General features: G+C 35.7%; 1 long non-coding RNA gene across 1 annotated transcript; it reads right to left on the reverse strand.

Annotated features, from left to right (window-relative positions):
• Positions 1-4,205: 4,205 nt before the first annotated feature.
• LOC127877480 (uncharacterized) lies at positions 4,206-5,380 on the reverse strand. Its single transcript, XR_008048454.1, has 3 exons — positions 5,266-5,380; positions 4,528-4,587; positions 4,206-4,325 (listed from the first exon to the last, which is right to left on the reverse strand). It is a non-coding gene; the product is annotated as an uncharacterized LOC127877480 (long non-coding RNA).
• Positions 5,381-17,475: the final 12,095 nt, after the last annotated feature.

Genomic DNA, 17,475 nt, shown 5'->3' on the forward strand with positions numbered 1-17,475 from the left:
TTGTGTTTGCGAACATCTTCATAACTTCTTAGACCGTCCGGTCCCCTTAAAGCTTACCTGTGCTAAAAATTGAAACAAGTGAATTATGTTAGTTACCAATTAAATTTGGTAGAACAGTAACTGTCACCATTATAGGATGACATATGCCCCCTATACACGCTTTGAAGTTATGAGCATTTTTCAAAAATTAAATGCAGATTTCGAAACCTAAACGTGGACCCTAAATTAAACGTCAAGGTCACCGGGGTAAACAATTTTGTGGGTATGGAAAGGCCTTGTCCATATACACATGCACACCAAATATGAATGTTACATCTGAAGCGACATAGAAGTAATGAGCATTTTTCGAAACCTAAACACAAAGTGTGACGGACAGACAGACTAACCGACGGACAGTGCGATCATTATATTCCCTCCTTTGGGGGCATGAAAAGCGAGTACAGAGATCTATCTATTTTTGTACAATATAGGCATGGCATTACAAGTACCATTTATTCAAAATAAACAAACTGATGCTATCAATGCCAATAATACCAATGCATGTAAGTATCTATCTAATTGTGTTTAAGCGTTACAATACACTTAATAAATAGAATGTCCAGTAAATACTGCTCTTCGACAAATACTTGCTAACCAGTACAAAATATTTTAGTTTCCTCACTATACGGAGTGATGAGAGAATTTAATATTTTGCGAGTGGAGTAGTCTATGATGTAATTTCAGTATTTTAAATTTAATAGTGTTAGTACTGATCTCTAATGTTTCAAAAATGAAAACAATGTTATTATTTAATGCTTTTTCAACTGTTAATTTAAAATAAGTTTTGATTGGAGGCAAACAGGATGTCATGCCGTCAAAAACAATAGGCAATTCACAGGTTCAAACTGAAATCTGTATTGCTTATTTTAAATGTTATTCTTTGCAATGAGTTATTCATTCAATATACTATATTTACCTACAAGTATTAACTTTAATAATACGTGCAAAAGCCCGCGATGACCGTTTATTTGTATCAATTTTCTGAAATACAGAGAGACATTACCTTATAGGCTATCAAGTCAAATAATTCCTGCCGTCATCTATTTTCGCGATGGAAAATCAAAGACCGCTGGAGCAACTTTGGCACTTCGACAAACGCTACATGACACGTACATGCATTCCTCAAGAAATAATACGTCATGGCAGTGATTATTGTGTAGCGAATCGTACTCTATGTTATTGTATTATATGTTTTTTCAACACCAAGTGCGATTTTTTGTTTTTCTTTCTATTTTCCGGCCTAACGCCGTTACGGGAATAAGCCAAATACCAAAGACTGCTATACTAAATTTTGCGTTCACTTTTTCCAAACATAATGTTCAGAAATATAACCCGTCTAAAATGTATTGCCTAAATCCCGACGCAATTAATCGAATAAGATTAGTCTCGAATTTATTTTATTCGTTCAATTATGCACCTTATTTTTATTATTATCCTCATAAATTAATAAAAATATATATTTAAAAAGCCTTTTTTGTAGGAAAAGTAGCATTTAATTTGATATTTCATTTATTTTTATGTGAGTCGTACATGCGCATTACGCTTTCATACTTGTAGCTGCAGAACACTCCGTTTTTCAACGCTTCTATCACCTCGTAGTTAATGTGCTCAGAACTACTTCTGCAAAAGTCAAACACGACATACTTCTGCCCCTTGTACATATACTTTAGATCATTTGATTTGCCGTTTTCGAACCTGATCGCGTCGAGGGTAGACATCATGTAGCAAGCTTATGTCGTCTTGCCGTTCCCGCCAACTGGATCCATAACGAATAGTATCTGTCTGTCGTTCTGTTCTTCTAGCTTTTTAAGAACCTCTGATTGCCAAGGTCTAAGCACAAGTTCCGCGCACTTTTCCATCCTTCGTTTCTTAATCGCATCACCTTTAAGGTCAGCAGACATCTCACTAATCTTGCGCTTATGTAGTACAAAGCCGGCGCCATGTTTTTCCAATAAATCTTCGTTACTCATGCCGGCTGACATGTCTTTACAAGCAGTCACAATGTCGCATTTTTTAATGTGTCCAACCACTTGCGCGACTCCCTTCTCGAAAAAGCGTCCCTCCTTGGTACAGTACACGTAATTGTCGCGCGCGGTGCCTTTAGCTGTAGAATAATGCGCTCTAGCATTAAAAATTCTCTTCATAGAAGTCAAGCGTACCTTTTTATGCATTTGTACATATCCTTGCAAGTGTGGCGTGCCTTGTTCTTCTCCTTTTTCTTCGCCAACGATAAGGTACCCGCAATCGTACTCTCTAATAGCTTTATATTCATCGTCCGTGTAGTTATTTAACGTAAAACACCAGTTTTTGACAGCAATTTCAATTTTACGTCTAACTTCAGCCATCTTGAGAGTTGTTTACTTGAAGCGGATATGACGATTAGAACATAAGCGCGTGCTCTCAAACGGCATACAGTTTGGCTTATGACGTATTGTTTACAGCATAGGTTTTGGCGTACTAAAAAATTGGCGGTAAATTCGGTAATTGGTCCTAAAGGCGCGCAAAGATATCAAATAATATTTCGACAATTCAAGTCTGATGATGGGTAAAACATGTATACTGTTTTGGTATACAGTCACGATAAAGTGGTCTCCCTTGTACGTATCTAAGTTACATTTACATAATATGGTGTCAAATGCAATTGCCTACCATTTCCAAGTAGTTTCTTGTCGTACAGATCCTTGATATCTTCGCTTGTGAACGGATCGGACCGATTGTTTTTGTTCCCTAGTCCCTTCTCCTTCAGATCTACAGACTTTGCCTTCAAAGACTGTCTGGAATGGCGAAATCCCGTGGAGTCTGTCGGGTCTATACTATAGTTCCTATCCATAAGATATCTTCTAATGCTAGAATAAATACCACGTAGGGTCTAAGGTTCTAATTCCTTGTTATCTTTCACTTTCCTCGCCGACAGGAAAAACCTGACCATAAAATCTATGTTTTTATTATTGAAAATCATTATAAGTGCTAACACTGATGACCGTGTTTTCAACTTTTAAACGATTAAAATATACAATAACTCACGGCTTATGTTCTTCAAAATTTCTGTGCAATCGTCTGTCCTCATTTTCCCTATAACTGGCTGTTCTCAAGGCTTATATATTGCTAAATTAATAAAACAGCTATATTTGTCAAATTCATTCTCTTAATAAATATATCAGAAATAATCAATTGTCCATGTCAACTTAATCACCCAGATTTCCCTGATTACGCATTATTTTACCGAGTGTGTCCTCCTTTTTGTAAACTAAACATACTCTTTTGTATCATATAGTAGAACATGAAGGCCACTAAGACCTGAGCCTCTCGCCTTAAGTACCCTGACCTTTGGGACAATATTTTTTAGAGGACCTTTAAATGAAACATTAATCTAAATATATGAGATTTTTTTAAATTCAGCACATGTAACTAAAATAGTCATCAAACAATTGTCATAACAATATTGGCCTTTTTTTTGCATCAGCATACAAACCATACAAATACATATACTTTCTTGGGATTATTGTATCGTTTCAAAAGCTGATTTGAAATTCTGTCTTGAATCTCCTCTTTAACCTGAAGAGTAATACTGAGCAATTGCAAGACCTTACAATGCACACGTTATTTAACAAAGTAAGAAATTCGTTTTGATCAAATTATTCTGTTGGAAATAGTCAAGTTACCTATGCTGCTTCCATACTTTTTTACGATCTTTACAATGTTTTAAATCTAATTTCGATGTTTGGAAAGCCCTTGTTCTAAGGATTTATATGTGATAAAACGAAACTAGAGATATTGCATAACATGTTGAAAATACCCAACCAGACTGTATCAAGAAAAAGTAATTATTATTTACTTGAAAACTAGATACGTGTATTTAGGACACTTTTTCATGGCAAGCTGCACATCATCTCTTCATGTCCCTCTAATGACTGTGTAATACATTATGTGATTTGAAATATATTCAAACTAAGGAAATCATAAAATGTCCCACACAAAAACAAAAATGAACACACTCAAACAGACAGAGGTAACATGATATGCTCTTTCAACCTTAAAAAGGCAGGGACATAAAATGATCAATAAAAAAACTGATATATTTTTTACAGAAAATGCAAGATAAACATAATCTTAGTGGATTTTATTAATCGTACATAAAATGATATGACAAAGTATTAAAAGAAACCAAAGAAAGTACCTCTTGACGCAAAAATTGTTCAGCATAACAGAAAAGTCGTCGGTTGTTTGAGATGTTCTTGAATGGCTCGTTGACAAACTGGTGGTGTCTTTTGTGCCAAGGTATTTAACTGTTAAATTTAGTAATGCAACCTATTTTATGAGCAAATTTTGACAAATACCAGAAAAAGCATATTTCAGCAAAATAAATGTTCCCTATTGAAAAACAAAACAGCATTAAATGTTTTGAAATGTAATTTTATAGTTAAAAAGAGTCAAGTTATATGTATATTTAATTTATTGTGTACAATAACCAAATGTGAAGCAACATACCATACTAGTTTGTCACATTTGACGATGGATGTCTTGCAAACGTACAGTCACATTATGAAGCTGTAAAAGAGGAAAAGTCATGTAAATTCAAATATATTAATGACATTTTGTGAAAGGTTCTATAACGCTCAAAATCAACGAAAATTTCGTAAAGTATTTCGTAAAATAAAGTTAACACCTAAACAATCAGTGTTCCTTATAGCAATAGCCACACTTTCAACGCCAGATTACATAGATTTTTGTAGATACAAAATGCTCGTTTTTATTTATTTTTGACACAATTCCATTTTAGTTTACCGCGAATATATCTATTCATACGACACACGAACACCATGTTAGTGTTCATGTGTCGTATAAATAGATATCTTTGCGGGGAATTAAAATGGAAAAACAACGAGCATTTTGTATCTACAAACATCTATTTTACCAGACCACATCTGGCGTTTAAATGTCGGCAATTGCCATAAGGAACATTGATTTTTAATTGGTTAAGTTTATTTTACGAAATATTGTACGAAATTTTCGTTGAATTGAGTAGTAATGTTACTTTAACATTTGGTTCCATTAACACGCATGTCCCTGCCGGATGCCTGAAAATCAGTAAATGTTACAAGGAAGCAACAGTGCGAGTATCAAGGCTAAATAATTATAAAATTTATACAGTAAATTAAGGTTTCACCCAGAAAAACATATATGATTTCTTTCAAAGTTAGCATAACTAGCTTTATATTTGCTCACCTCCTTGTCACATACTGGGCAAAGTTCTGTCAAATGACTTGCAGCTTGGATACGCTGATGTTGCTGCTGTTTGCATACCTTGCAACACCAGAAGCTCCTGAAGTGAAATGATTTTTATTAATAACACAGGGCAACGTCTCAGTGATTCCAGTGTCACAAATTCACAAAATATGGCAACAACTCGGTGAGTCCAGTGACACAAACGCACAAACAGAGGGTTACGGCTAGGTGATTGACGTGTCACGAACACAGGGCTACAGCTCAGAGATTCAAATGTTACAAGTTTTTCCAGATCCATTGAATCCACATCTGAATCCAGCCTATGATATGTGTAAACTGCGGGGTCGCGTCGTACACGATATTAAACCAGTCTCGGAAACTGAGCACCTGCAGGCAATACACTATTGTTAAAATATTTGCATAAACAAAAACTGTACATAAGTAACTACTGTTGTATTAAATTATAGATAATATTATGTATCTTCAATCATTAAGTTTTCTCTTGTATTGCTTGTGTTACTGTCTTCAATGGAAGATGACACTTAAGGGTGGCAATGTTGTAATGTTTATGGTGTAAGCCTTGTGGAGGCCAGGGATTCAATCCCTAATCTGGACGCCAAGTAAGAGTTCTTCCCAGGAAAAGACTCGATTGTCCGTATAAGCCTAAGGCTTTCGATGCAATCAAGCTGAAATATATAGGTTTAAAAAATGCATTACAAAATAATACTATTTTTCTATGAATAGTATTTTAAAATGTGTGAAATAAATATGAAAATAATGGTAAATTGCTTAGTTGTAAGGTATAAAACTAAAAACACACTCAAGCATATAAGTAAAAAGCTATTCATTAGTATATAAAACCCGCGAAATGACTTTACCTGTGTACCATTTCTTTGTTTTACACTCTCCCACTTTCAGTCTGTGTCTTACCCGCCTTCCTACCAGGATATGTTTTTCTGTGAGACTTCCACCATCACGTACAACAGCTTGTTTTACTATGTTTGAGAGATTTAATTTTAATTCAAATGCTTAAAGCGATATTATGGGCATTTTTCACTGTTGAATTGAGCTGAACAGAATTAACAGGTCAAAATAGTTAGTTAAAATGTGGTTACCTACCAATTATATGCAACTCATCTTGCTACCAGTTGTTTATTAAAAATATATTTTATATTCGATATTTTACATGACTCACCCAGTCCTCTATGCCGACATAATCCGAAAAACACAATTGTGTCTTTCTGTCGTATGAACGAATCTGCACTAAAACTAAATTTAGGTTTACATCGTACCTGCATGATCAGCTGTTAAACGAAAGTACGGTTGATATTCAAATGGATTATTTTTTCTTTCCGGGATATTGTTTTAGTATGTTGATGCTGCATTAACAAAAATAAGTGTATATGAAGTGAAAACACCAAAAATAAACAACGGTTTCGATAGACACATATAAACTGTTAGATGCCCATAATATCACTTAAATGATTTTCATGCTTTTTCCCCTTCAACGGATTTAGTGAAATTAAAAGGTGTTTTGTTGTCTGGAATGTGAAGAAGTACTTCTTTTCTGAATTTAATTTGCGCTTTCAATACTGTATTTTTTTATTAGGTTGTGGAGTAGCTATCATACATAATTGTCCCCTTCAGTTTCTGACTGCCACATACATGTTACATAGAGGATATTTGTTCATGTCAGTGTAAGATCGTTTGTTATTTCACGATTGATCATAGCAAATGTATGTTCTGCGCCACGAGTGAAAATATTATTTTTCTTTGATCACTCGTGAAACAACAAACGATGTTACACTGATATGAACCAATTTTCTGTATCTTTTATGCCCCTTTTTCAAGAAAATAATTAACAGCTGTTTCTCTTTTGCTGAAAAGTTACCCTTTTAGGCCAGTCAATCTACCCCAAAATGGTGGTCAACCTAGAACTAATTGCAAAAGTTTTTGAAAGTTGGTTTTTCTGTTACTGTTATGTGTCTAGAAGAACCCATAAAAAGTCCTGAACTTTTGCAGTTGCGGATTTTGAAATATTGGCGTCACAAAACAAGAGGTACAAGGGGTTTCTTAAATATAAACAAAAGCCGTTGATTTGCCTGAACATCCATATTTATCTAAAATATTTAGTTTGCATTCATTGTATCACAACACATTTTGTACAAAATAATATAAAGCATGTTTTTCAATCAATTTAAATGTTTTTATCACACAATAGTACTTACGACGACTGAATTTTGAGGTAATATTACCCGACCCACTAATGTCATACATTTGTCATACAAGTACTTGTAAACAAATCAAATCATCAAAATCAAACTAATTGAAACCGTTTCGAATGTTTGATTTTCTGTAAGTAGTATGTGCCTGCAAGTAATCATCGAAATTTCGACTTTAACAGGTGCATATTTTGAAGTATTAGCACTATAATACAAGAGATATAGCTGTGATTTCTCTTTATATACAAAATCCTGTGACGAGACTGTACACACATATGCATTAAAGAAAATGAAGTTTGCTTTGCATGCTTCAAAACAAATAATAATACAGTGGTTGAAAACATGCTGTTCAATCAATCTGAACAGTTTATTGCACTGGAAACTACTTACAAGGACAGAAATAAGAGGTAATATAACCCCAGCCACTAATGCTAATCCATACAAGTACTATAGGGGCAAAAATGTGCAACACTCAACAAATTGCTATGACAAAAGCATTTGTGTTAAGACAAAACAGAAATGAGCATTAAAACAAAAATGTTGCACTTAAAAATAACTTTTAAATAGACAGTGTCTTTCACCAGTTGATTGTGATAAATAATTTATGATGGACCAACAAAAGTAAAACGACAGCGCTTCATGAAAGCAATGATATTTATGCCGTACAAATCAAATTCTTCAATTATTCACACTTTAATATTAAAAATAGTGGAAAATAGTGGAAAACTCTAGATCTCATCATTTTCATGTTATAGTATGTCAGAAAATCCAAGTGAATTTGAACAACAAAGCCCTTTACACTCTTTGCACGCACTGGAGCATTCAAGGCCATGTTTACGGCAAGAACACCTTTTAGAATCACAGTTTATTTTACAGCTGCATCTCACTACTTGAAGTAGTTTTTCAGGTGCTGGCGGCAATGTCATTTTGACAGGAAGAAGAACTTTATTCACAACATACCAGCCATAATCAAGAGGGTTGAGGCTTGTGATGCCCATCCAGACTTTGGCTTGGTAAAACACCCTCAGGCTGTGAAATGATGCTGCATCCGACGTCGCTGGTAATGATTGGACTTGAACTGCACTGCAGCTGGTAATTACCTTGGCCGTGAACCGTTTGTAACGCAATTCATTCAAGTTCGTACAATCTGACCCCTCATATATTGTTGCAATCAAGGATTCTCCGTTTCTACGTATAGATTCATGGATAGATGATGCCAGAAAATCCTCACATGTTTTACGAAAGGAGGGTGTTTTTTGGAAAAGCTTAATAACAGCAGGTTTTCCAATTCCAAACATCCTCGATGTCGTATCACAGCCCGTTAACGCATGGAGCAAAGGTAGATGGTGGCAGAGTTCATCTCCTATACATAATCGTGTTTTCTGAATATCCCACAGCTTAACAGTTTTCCCTGCTGATTTTGAATCTGACCTAAAATGAATTGGATGTAAATCAGATATACGATAGCGGTGTAACAGGAGAACCAGTAGGTCGGTGTCTTCGCCTATCAGGGTGACAGGGCTTTGTTCTGCAAGCTGGACGGCCGTCTGCACTATCATGATATCTGCATCCCCTTGCGCATGAATTACGTCTATGCATTCACTGGCAAAGCATTCACCTAACATTTCAATGAACTTCTGTTTGTTCTCTTTGTTGTTTAAAAACACATCTTTCTTCGTGCGAAGAGTAGTTTCTGACGAAAACTTGACATGTGTGGCTACTTTTCCCTTTGTTCGACGAAAATGAGTTAAGTGTTTGGTATCTGGTCCATTAGAGTATCCATCAAAAACAACTGTGATGTGGTTTTCATACTTCTGTTTAAGATGAGAATAGTAACTGCGGCAGATATCGTTGAATGTCTGTCAAGCTTTCCAAGGAATACGGTGAATGAGAGAACCCCCATCAATGACAATCACGTGTAAAGGGTCAATTTTTACAGGCAAGGATGCTTCAAACTTGCATTGTTTCCATAACGCATCGGCTAATGAAGACTTTTGAACTTCTCTAGGCATGCCATTATTGTCGAAAAGAGAGGATGGAATACTTGCTAGCTCAAACTGAAAGATTGAAGATGTATCATCAATGTACCTATCAGCAGCAGTTGTAAGGCGCTGAAACAAAAGTTGTGTATCAATTTGCAGACCGTCATCATCTAATTTTACAAAGGACTTTTCTTTCATTGGAACTGCTTGCAGCGAACGTTTGAAGGTAAATTTTGCGGTATTCCACACATTCCTTGCAATATACTTTTTCCAATTGCCAAGGCACATTCTGGATTCGCCGACTCATCAGCAGTAGCACCACTTTCAATGTTCCTAAGTTTAGTTTTTGTTTAGTCAAAGGGATTTCTATCTCGAAAAAATGACAATATAGTCTCCATATCTTTTGAATCCCTGCAAATCCTTGCTTTGGATGTTTCCTTGTGCTGCTAACTTGTTTTATACATACTGTTACTAAACTCCTGCATTGCTGAGTTCATTTGCAGACAAATGGGCATGGACAGTAACCATTTAGTTATCTGTGTGTCTGACAAACCTCTCCCTCTTGTCAGGCCTCCTGATGACTTCAATGGTCTCATTAATACTTGTTCTATAACAAGGTCTGTTGAGAGACCGGCCCAATTATGCTCGCTCCGTTGTATCACATGTGCTCCAGCTTTGAAAGCTTCGTGCACGTCAGGATGGGTTTCATGCAAAGACAGCATATTTTGCAAGTAGATATAGGCACTTTTCATGTACAGATTATGACCAGATGAAGCAAAGAATGGAAGCATCTTTTGCAAACTATCTAAATGCAAGGACCAGTCACCAGTTCTTTCGGCTCTTATGAATCGTTGTAACAACGAAACTATATCCATGTACTGGAGCCATAGACATGCTGTCCGATTAGAAGACATCTTTGACCTTTCATCTTCGCACAGACGAACAATGTTTTGCAGATTTCCGTTTGTGCTTACGTCATTGGCTGATAGAAGTCCATTATCCAGATCGTCATACAACAATGCCAAGTTTTTTAAATCAGCATTTTTCTGCAGATAAATTTCTGGTACTGGTTCATCATCGGATGAATGATCAAGACCTGAACTATCTTTGGAGCATAAAGGGATATTTTGAAAGTCTCTAATATCATTCGTGCGAAGGAACGCGCTTTCTATAAGTAGGACTGTAAGGGCATTGTCGATAAGCATATGACCTCGTATTGCACGTTGTACAGCTTTCCCAGACAACATATGTACCACTGAATTCGCAGCATACACTGTTTGTATAACTTCATTTAGCCCTGACCCAGACATGAGATGACCAATACACCCAAGAAAGCTCATCTCTGTGTGAAACGCCCCAAGACGAAGAACTGTTTTCCTTAGTAAGCTGTGTGGGCTTTGTGATGCAATAATATCTGTGGCCTTTTGGAACAGGGGCTGGTCGAAAGTCAGAACCGGCGTTTTGAAATATTTCCTAGCTTCGTCACATACAAATTCGAGTGTTGTATAGATACAGTTGACATCACTTGGGTTAAGATCAATCATGGGTAAGAAAGTTATAATGAATTTTTTCTGAATTGTTCCACAATGTTGGTCAAATGTTTGCATAAAACCAGACCAACTTGGTCTATTTGAACGTAGTGGCCATATCACTTTGTAGAAAATATCCAATGGTCTCTGCAATTGTCGCAGAACGCTTATTTCATGGAGTTCACTGAACACGGAATCATTAGAGGACTCAGAGGATGGCACATAGTACTTCACTGGTATCTTGCTTGTTTCTACAAGTTGATCAATAGAAACTTCGCGTCTTGGTACACATAATGTAACCTCAGATCCTGGTGTAGACGAAGCTATGATGCCCATCCCATGAAATGTGCCATGGCCATCTATGGTTCCAGTGTTGTGATCTACATTGTCTGCTACAAATTGTAGAAATGGTTGATTGTCTGTTTCTTGACAGGGTATACGTGTAGATAAGGCTGCCGCAGCATTTGATTCATAAAGTTGGACTTCGCTGTATGAGCAACAGAACCCGAGGCTATTAAGATGATCAATCAAAAATCTTGAGCCGAAGTGATGGTGAAGTTGGACACCAAGTCCAAGCTGAAGCGGAGCAATGATATTTCTGGGGCGACATGCTTGGATAATGCCCTGACCTATTGAGGCAACCTTAATGTCGTTTGACTGACCTATAACAGCTTTCAGAAACATTTGAAGACTGTCTGGCAAAAAGGCAACATTGTTTTGCTTAGAAGATATATGATTAAAATCTGGGTAATGATCTTTTGCAATATTAATTGAATTAATATCACATTTTAGCAATTTTGCAGCAGTTTCTAATATTTTGGTTTTCTTTTCCTTCTCAATTTTCCCCTGTGAGTCTTCATAGAACGAATGAATTATGGAAGCTGCATTTGTTTTCAAAGTAATAATGTCACGTCTTCCGTCAATGCTGCTTATTACAACACCATTACCAAAATGCTCAATAACTTCCTGCTTCATATATTTTGTGGTATACGCTTTTTCACCACACACTCTTTGCATTTCAAACACTAAATCATGCACTGTTAAAGTTTCACACGATGTATTTTCAAGAAATGTAATGACATTTTTAAATGCCTGTTTCTGTTCACTATCTTCTGGACGACCAGGACTTTTCATTGAGGATGTGACACTATCGCCTGTTTGATATGCCTTCGGAATACCTTTTCCTGTTCTAAAATTCACATTACATTGCTGATGGTAAATGGCATCAGCAGCTGGTAGATCGATCACATGGCTCAAACGCCTTTCTACATCCTGTGCCCATTGATCACCCCTCTGCTTACAATGATTTACTAGAGTGCTTTGAAATTCTTAGCTTCTTACAGGGTATGTATCAAACGACCTTTTCCTGTTCGATACTCCACATTTAGCCAATGTATCACAAAATAAACACCTAGATTTAAAGTCAACAGTAGGTGCTAAAGATCGCAATTGTTTCTCAGGTTTATCTTCCAAACTCTTATAAGGGCCAGGTCTTGTAAAGTATTTTCGGATGAAATGTGGACCATGTCACCTGGAGATACTGTCACATTGGTTGCATGGTGTTTACTCGCAAGGCGAATTCCTTGGCAACCTTTCTCACTTAGTTTAGAAAACGGCCTCTCATCCCCAATTGGCTCGTGGCACAATGGACAGCTCAATCTCGTATCCATCTGGAAAATAAAATGCATGTATTTACGGTCAGATTCATGTTTTTCATAGTATTAATATATACAAATATGCATTTTTTTTAATGTCAGGTACACAGAAATCAGTAATTAATGACTACATTACATATTCCTTTTACAAAAACATCAAACATAGATGGCAATTGTGAATATGAGAGTATGTTAATTTCACCATGCAAACGGTTTTATTTTTGATATTATGACCCAAATAGGCTTCCGTAGAATCAAAAATTTTTAAAAACCCTTTATTAACCTATTTAATTCAGTAGTAGTTAATAACAAATAGGAGTATTCTGCGCATATTATTTGTATTTCATGACAAAACATTGATGTTTCAACAATAGTTTGTGTGTTTTCTGAAAATAAACTTGAATAAATTTACAATGACGTAAGCGTAAATATGTTGCTGCACTGCTGTCGTTTACACGTAATTATTGAAATATCTGGACCATATTTGTGATAAATACTTTACTTAAGTTTGTTTTTAATGTTGTTAAAAACAATCAACGGCAAATACTTACATTTAATGGTCCCTAAAGGCTTCTCTGTAACATGTTGACGGATCTATACGAGTTACCGCATGGACGCCGCCATTACATATTTTGTGACATCACATTTTAAAGCCAGTGACATCACATTTCTGGTGGTATGGTAGCAAAGATTTGCCATACATTCAGTTTGAAAAAATCCCAACTTTAACCATTAATATTACAAAAGCAAAATTTCCGGACTTTGTAGTACAAACATATGTTAGGTAGTACATTCGCATGGTATACTTACAAATTCTTTTGCAATTAGTTCTAGGTCAAATGCATATATATATGAACCTTATCAAAACCTCCACATTTAATTATTTGTGTGTCATATTTTGTGTGAGACGTATTGCTACTTTTCTACCCCTTTTCTCCCTGGTTCCAACTCTTATATGCGACGAACACAATTCATGTTCAAATTTGGACAGGTTCTTTTTTATTTCATCGTTTATGTTCGGATTAATAGATGCCTTGATAAAGTGGTTGTTTTTTTAAGCGCTCTGCTTCTCCAGATCTTTTTCTGTTGAACAGAATTATTTGCGCTAAGGTACTTCTGCACAACTTGGTGTTTTGCAGGATTTTTGAGTTTTTTTGCCTTAAATATTTAATTTTTAATGTGTTGGAGAGCACCACAACATCATCTACAAGTGGTAACAACTTGGTATTGTTGTATTTTGCGGTTTCGAGTGAATCAATGGCTAAAAAAAGACCCTTTCGCCCCATTCATCCATGTAGAGTTAAGTGAAATTATTAATATTTTCTTGCACAACAGAATCCCCGACTTGGTTTTGCAGGATCTTAAAATAGTGCCCTATTTTTAAGGCATAAGATGGACTTCTGAAATTTTGTTTATAAGAACTGTAGCAAGCAACGTATCTTGCTGCTTCAATTACACTTCTCCATTTCAATGGATTGATACAGGGGGGCAAATAGAAAATTGAGTTGCATGGTTGGAACAGATGTTCAAACAAGCTTTATATGAAAAGCTAATGTTGCAATCGTGATACATCGGCTATCTCGGATTCCTCCGTAAGATAGGCCTTGTGGCTAACGGTCGCCATATTGCCTTGTATTACTTCTTTACTACCCAAAAGGTTGTCAGTCTATTGTTATGAGGCTGTATACGATGCGCGTTGAACTAGCGCCAAACTTTTTACCGAAACTTTGATATTAAGAGCACTATTAACGTTCATTTGTGTTGCATTTTGACCTATTATCCAAGTGATTTACTTTTCCATTATTATTTAATCACCCTATCATCCAATTTTTAAGATGAAATTACGGTGTTTACAAAACCAACCAAACCGAAAGTGAAACTGGATGCATTACGTTTCGCGATGTAAACATTAAATAGTTGTTCAGTTTGAGGAAGCGAATCGATAAAAGACGGTGGAATATGTATGCAATACAGACTATCATTGCCGATTGTAGTACTGGCTAAAAAATACCTTTTATGACAGGTCATGTTTAGAACGTTAATCAAAATAGTGACCATAAATCACTACAAATGTCTGGGTTGATCATTAATATAATTAATGCACGTTTCTCATCTAATTGCCTGTATCTAGTTGTAATTACCTTGATATTGATGAGATTAAAACATTTTTTTTCATAAATTAACATTACATGTTTTATTTTTATCATCTAGGTAATATATAATTGTATCATTATCATCATTAAATATTCTGAAAATAATCTAAATTATCATGATTACTTAAAAGTAGAATTTTTAAATTTTACTTATTATTTTTAATGAATTTCCACATTTGCTTGATTCAAAATAAAATGTATTAATAAGGGTTTCAGTTGTTAGTTTTAACACATTTTTAGTTCGATTAAATTTAAAGTACTAACTACGTACATGTATGTGAAATGCTCTTGAGTTCGTTTCCTGGGCCTAGAACCAGTACTTCGGTGTCTCTGGGAGATTTCTTAAGAATGCTCCCACACTGGGGATTAAACCAGTGACCTCCAGATCATTAGGTGGACACCACATCCATTACACATCAGCGACCTTTAATTAGTAAATTACTTTAGTATTGCAGCATTATATAATATAATGTTGCTACATATTTTTGGAAAATGATTAATGTGCAGTACTAAATAAATCTGAATGCATACAATTTTAATTGTGCATATTGTGTGATTATTAGTTACAAATTCACTTTTTACAGGTATACTGGATTATGAAAGACTGATAAAAATAAAATTGACAACTCATCTCCCCAACGATACTTTGAGTGGCTCATTCTCAGAACAAACCCATAGTCAGTGAGAAAACTTCAGTGTAAAAAGACCACTTGATTGTGACAATTATGGCTGACCAAGCAAATGTTATCATTTAAAATAAAGAAAACTTCCAGTTCAATATACATTTTATACCAATTATGACATTGACCAACACAGAAAATAGTTATAAGGTTGATTTTCCCAAAATTGACTGTTACAATTGGATACTTTTTTAAGCTCCACTCTACTTTGTCACTGGCATTTGTATTTATAGTAATTGCATATTTTATAATTCTGACAGCATTTATAAACTGTGAAACACGGTTTCATTTTTTGAGTATTTAAACAAGAGGGCCATGATGGCCCTGTATCGCTCCACTGCTGAACAATAAGGCTGAAACAAATTTCTCTGCATGTGCAAATACTTAAATATAGGCCTTATTTAAGCACATGTACACTTTTGTGACCTTCTGGGCTGGGTCAAATTTAACCCCAGGGGCATAATTCGAGCAAACTTTGTAGAGGACTACTATATCTCACTACATACAAAATGTGGTAGCCCTAGGTCCTAGAGTTAAGGACAAGAATATTTTAAAGTTTTCACAAAATAAGCAAGATATAAGCATATATAATGTTCAATTTTGTGACCCGCGGGTCAGGATCAAATTTGACCCAAAGGGCATAATTTGAACAAACTTGGTAGAGGACTATAAGATGTTACTGCATACCAAATTTGATAGCCATAGTCCGAATGGTTTTCGACATGAAGATTTTGTAAAGATTTCACAAAATAGGCGCTTTATAAGCGTTTATTCAATTTTGTGACTCCCCAGGGACCGGGGCAGGGTCAAAGTTGACCCCAGAGGCATTATTTGAACAAATTTGGTAGAGGTTTATTAGATGTCACTACATACCAAATTTGGAAGCCCTAGGCCCAATGGTTATGGACAACAAGATTTTTAAAGTTTTCACAAAATAGGCCCCATATAAGCGTATGTTCAGTTTTGTGACCCCGGGCAGGGTCAAATTTGACCCAAGGGGCATAATTTGAACAAACTTGGTAGAGAACTATTACATGTCACTACCGTTATGTAGCCCTATGCCTTATGGTTAAGGACAAGAAGAGTTTTAAAATTTTCACAAAATAGGCACTATATAAGCATATAATTGATTTTGTGGCCCCCGGGGCAGGGTCAAATTTGACCCCTGGGGCATAATTTGAACAAACAAAATAGAGGACTATACAATGTCACTACATAACAAATTGTGTAGCCCTAGGCCTAATGGTTATGGACAAGAATTTTTTTAAAGTTTTCACAAAATAGGCATTATATAAGCATATGTTAAATTTTGTGACCCCCGGGGCAGGGTCAAATTTGACCCTAGGGATTAAATTTGAACAAATTTGGTAGAGGACTATTAGATGTCACTATATACCAAATTTGATAGCCCTAGGCCGGACAAGGAGATTTTTGAAGTTTTCACAAAATAGGCCTTATATAAGCATATGTTCAATTTTGTGACCCTCGGGGCAGGGTCAAACTTGACCCAGGAGCATAATTTGAAAAAACTTGGTAGAGGACTATAAGATGCCACTACATACCAAATTTGGTAGCCCTAGGCCCAATGGTTTTGGACCAGAAGATTTGTAAAGTTTTCACAAAATATACCCTATTTAAGCATATGTTCAATTTTGTGACCCCCGGGGCAGGGTCAAATTTGACCCCAGGGGCATAATTTGAACAAATTTGGTAGATGAATATTAGATGTCTCTACATACCAAATTTAATAGCCCTAGGCCCAATGGTTATGGACGGGAGATTTTGAAAGTTTTCACAAAATAGGCTTTATATAAGCAAATTTTCAATTTTGTGAACCCCGGGGCAGAGTCAAATTTTACCCCAGGGGCATAATTTGAACAAATTTGAAAGAGGTTCACCCCAGTAACATTCCTAAGAAATTTCATCAGAATTTGACCAGAAGTTTAGGAGAAGATGTTTAAAGGAAAAGTTAATGCACGGACGCACGAT

The sequence above is a fragment of the Dreissena polymorpha genome, chromosome 4 (genome assembly GCF_020536995.1).
Source record: "Dreissena polymorpha isolate Duluth1 chromosome 4, UMN_Dpol_1.0, whole genome shotgun sequence".
Taxonomy (NCBI): domain Eukaryota; kingdom Metazoa; phylum Mollusca; class Bivalvia; order Myida; family Dreissenidae; genus Dreissena; species Dreissena polymorpha.